Genomic DNA, 4,930 nt, shown 5'->3' with positions numbered 1-4,930 from the left:
CTGACTACAGTAAAACTTGGATTGTCCTAACAGATTCTGAGAAATGCAACAATAGGATTAAAAATACAATTTAGTGAAAGAATAAGACCTCTATCTTCTAATGTACTTACACTCTCAATTCAAGACAACAGATTTAAAGGACTCTTTCATGACTTTTAAATTCCATGGAGTACTGAGGTTTTTCTTTTCTTTTTATTAATACAACAGAAAAAAGCACCTTTTATTATATCCTCACATCATTTTTTCAAAAACATGTTTAAATCCATACTATAGAATTTTCTTTACATATGAGACTGAAAGAAAATTGGAATCATTATCTTATATTTAGCTTTTGTTATTTCATGATGCACTGTCAAACCTGTTTAATTCTACTTATTCACCAGAAATTGCAACAAATTATCTTTGATAGTTTAAAAAAATTAAACCTACCTTCAATGAATCTACCAATGGAAACATTCAAAATAATATGCTTCAAACAAATATGAACTTGAGAAAAAAACTGAACTAACTATAATTTCCCCAAATTTTTCATTAAAGAGGAAAACACTCATTTGAATATAAAGTTCTTATCTGTTTAAAAGCATTTAGGGCTACATGGGGATTAAAATAATGGATTTTGGAACCAAACTACCTGAATCTTGGCTCTGCCAGTCCACTTGCCATGTGATCTTTAGGAAGTCATTTTACTCATTTGTAAAATAAGTATAAAATAGTATATGCTCATAGTGTTGTGGTAAGGATTATATGAAATATAAACACTGTATTTTTATGTATTTAGTTTATACATTACATTAAATGCCTATATGATTATTGTATATATAAAGCTTAGAATAGGGCTGGCACATAGAAAGTACTACATAAAAATTCTTATTATTAATATTATTATTATTATTGAAAGGCTTTATTTATTGTTTTCATTATAGACAATCATCCACAATTATTTTTCCATTAAAATAACCTTCTTTATACTAATAAAACCAAAACATATAAACCCAGTTCATAATTCATTCACTAGACAGATATTTACTGACCACCTTAAGTACCAAGAGCTGCATCATGCATTAGTTATTTAATATTTTTCAGATTTTATTTTGGGATGGCTCAAGTTCTCTCCCTTTACACTCTTTAGGGCTAAGTGCTCAAACGACATAGTCAAAAACAATTTCTGAGAATATTTTACTTGGGGGAGATGCTGCTCCTCTTCCTTACTCAATCCCATTCCTTGCCTTTATCTATGCGAACTAATATTTAAAGTCCAATATTTTTTTCTTACAAGCTTAAAAAAAATTATCTCTCGGACAGTGATCCAAAATAAACAGTTCAAACAAGATATGCTTTGGAAAAATGTTAATAAACTTGCCTCTGGCAAATTATTTGAATTTACTTGTATTTCTTTCACTTGGCAGGAATTTTATTGTGAGATTTTTTTTTTAAAAAGGAACTATGAAAAATGTCTTAAGACTTCGCAGATGGATACTTTTACTCTAAAGTGACAATTTTCCTGTAAAACCACTATTCAAAGTTGAGAATTGGGAGGCTTTCAATTTAATTTAATTGTATAAATTAGACTGGAAAAATAATGAAATCACCAGAAAACTTAGAATCATTGGTACTGGACTAGATTCTCAACATCTCATCAACAAATAGGTTCTTAATGAATGCCTGCTCTTTGAGACTTGCATGCTACGTATTAGAGAAAAGATGACTACAACAGGCATAACCCTTTCCCCAAGGGGTTTAAAATCTTGCGGGAAATAGAAATTAATAATTTTGAGTAATCAAGTAAATATTATAATAAATAAATAACTGCCAGAAAATAAATTAAATGGCCCCATTCCACCTTTGGAATGGGGCCATTTAATATGGCCCATACTTTGGCACTCCTTTTAAGTATTTTAAAGTCATGTGAATTAAGATTCCTTTGCCCCAAACTCTTTTAAGCCCATTTTCCCTAAATTCTAAGCTGTTCAGAAGAGAGCATGAAAAGTGTTCTCACTGTCCTTTTTAGCCAAGGAAAAGAAAATTTAACTACACCAATATAGCGCTGGGAAGAACAACAATGAAGAAAAAGCTAACACCATGATGGGTACACACAGGCACTGCAGCTGTTGATTGCCCATCCTTACTGCTATTGTTTCCCCTAGTTCACTCGTCTCCTCTATTTCACTTGTCACACTTCCTTTTCATTAACAGCTAGGAAGGATTTTACTAACTAGTATGGCTGCAATCATTAAAAATTTGGTGAAATTCCAAAATCCACAAACCCTAGAAATTTTCCTGGATCCCCTACTTGGAGAAATACTGCAAGCAACTTACGACATACTAAATCAGAAAGGTTGGGCTGGAAAACCATTTATGTAATTTCTCTGCTTTTGTTTTGGGGAATCTTCCAAAAGAAGTGTCTAGAGAATCCGATATAATTATGAGCAGGGTATGCTAACGTGGCTTCAACAATGATTTTACTTTTCTTGTAACTCTGCACTCAACTCAACATCATTTTTTCCAGTGGTGTGTCATGCTGTCCCAATTGACTGTCTGGCCATATTCTGCCCTGGCGTTGGCTGTAACAAAAAGTGTGAATATAAAATTACCCTCCTCAACTTGTTGTTAATTTCACTGAAATCTCCCAAGATCTACCCCCTCCCCCCCACTAAATCGATATGATTTAGCTATGAATTTCCTCTTAATTAGTCATCATAACTAATAATGAGCAAATACATTTCTTTTTTTTCCTTCCCTTCCCTGTCATAATAGTATGTTGCTGGAAGATAGGGAAGGTCAGGAGATTCTCACACAGTCCTACCCACTTTGATCAGTGCTGCCTCCAAGTACTTTCAGTTGTTGGCCTCCACTGTCGGTCACACAGTAACTGAAATTTTGGGAGTGCCTTTTTCAGCTCACACCAGGCAGCAATCAAGAATGATACAACCCTGATGCCGAATCTAGGTCAATGTGGCTGCCCACTTTGCAGCTAGTCTTGCCTCTAACAACCAAAACAGAAAAAAAATGGATTCCAATTCTTACATACAGGGGACCTTTTGAGGGTACTGTTCCCTGACTTCTATATATCCATTGAAATATTCAACAGACAGAAGTTTCCACAATTCTCCAGGTAATTTAAACCAAAAAAAAAAAATCAGCAATAAAACAAAGCTTTAAGCATTTGTCTTACATTACACGCAGAGTATCTGGATTTGTGGAAGGGAAGGGAAATTTTCCGTATTTTGATTTGATACTTTACATTATTTTTTTCCTTTTTAAAATTTCAAGTGCAAAGAAATTGAATCAAATTTGAATTTGAAAAAAAGGGATGCTTCTTTGAAGCATTTTTTCTCATGATTCTCATTTATATGCTATTTTATTTTCACCCCTAAAATAAAACAGATTAAAATTGTGATGCATTTCTATTTCATATTATTTAAATTCATTTTGAAATTAACTTTGACTTTTCTGTCATTCTCTCTTATAATCCTGGGTAAAATACCTTATTCTTTCCATTTTATAATTTTTTTGTGGTCTTTTATTTGTGATACTTGTGGTAAACACAGAGTTTGACTGCTTTCAATTTGTTTGCTAACCAGTTCTATTGTTTATTTTTTTCTATTTTAGAAATAAATTCATAACATCTGGAAGTTTTAAAAATCCATTATAAATCCAAAGATTTCCTATGCTGGAGAGAGTGACTTCCCTTTTTTTCAGAGTGATGGAAATACTGGGAATAATTAGTTTACTGAAAATTACATGAGTTATAAAGGACACAAAAGAAATTGATTACTTTCCATGTATTTTGCTGGATTAAGTGTTTCATATTTTAAATCACATGCCATATGATATTTATAAATTGCCTACCATAGGCAAGGCCATGTAATAGCTATTATGGGGTATAAAATGATGAATAAACTTAAAGCCTGCCCTCAAGTAGCTTTCAGTCTAGTAAAGATTTTTTTTTTAAAAGCTATAAATAAAAAGAAACTAAGAGCCACAAAAAAGGTAAAGGAGATTAGAAGAGGAGGAGAATGATCTCAGCAAGGGAGGATCCAAAAATTTTCCTTTATTGGGTGATCTTTGGGCTGGATCTTGAAAATTGAGAAGGTTTTGAGCATGTAGAGGTGAGCAAAAATTGTTTCAGACAGAGAGTCAGCATATGCAAAGGCCTGGAAACAAATACGTATGTTAGTTATTAGAAAAAGAGAGCCATTCAATTTGTTAAGCAGGCAGTGTCTGAAAGAGGATGAACTGCATATCAGAAATTGGCTAAAAGAGCCTCTTGTTGGGGTAGGGGTAGAAAATAGAGAGTATTGCTGGACATTAAAGAATAGAAATAAAGTAATAGTAATCTATTCAGTATCACCAAAGATGAACACTTTGAATAATCAAGATGCCATAATTTCCATGTGGATCTTTCCTACTTGGAATGGTTTGTTTTCATTAGTCAGATGTCTTGACGTAATCACTTCATGAAATGTAGCTCACATCTGTAAAATGGTGAAGGGTAGAGGTGAATTCCTGGTCTGGGTCTTGTAAATTTTAAGAAATGCCTATAATATTAAACACCTAATTTTTCCCCACACTTTTATTTATTTACTTTTCAATAAGTTTTTAAATCCTTGAGGGGTACATCATCACATGAATTCTGTGTCCAATGGCCTTAGTAGGAAGGTTGCTTCAGAATTTGGCACAAACCATGCCACTGTTTCCAGGGGCACAAGTGATCTTTCCTCAGATTACTCTGGTTTTGTTTGGTTTGCCACCAGAAGTCACTGTGTTGTTCTTTGCTTTGTACATATAAACACATCTCTTGCTCAAATAGAATTCAGTTTCATCTCAAGCATAAGCATCTTCAATTTTAAGAAGAGCTCTGTGTTCCTTCTGTTCCAAAGACCCTACTTAAGCCAGTAAAAATGACTTTGGACCACAGCCTTCCAGACAT

General features: G+C 33.2%; 1 pseudogene; it reads right to left on the bottom strand.

The window, feature by feature from the left end:
- Nucleotides 1-4,599: 4,599 nt before the first annotated feature.
- Nucleotides 4,600-4,930, bottom strand: LOC107524083 (large ribosomal subunit protein eL33 pseudogene; annotated as a pseudogene).

The sequence above is a fragment of the Miniopterus natalensis genome, chromosome 8 (genome assembly GCF_054644295.1).
Source record: "Miniopterus natalensis isolate mMinNat1 chromosome 8, mMinNat1.hap1, whole genome shotgun sequence".
Taxonomy (NCBI): Eukaryota; Metazoa; Chordata; class Mammalia; order Chiroptera; family Miniopteridae; genus Miniopterus; species Miniopterus natalensis.
Note: the sequence above shows the minus strand (reverse complement) of the source record. Positions and strands in the feature narration are given on the sequence as shown.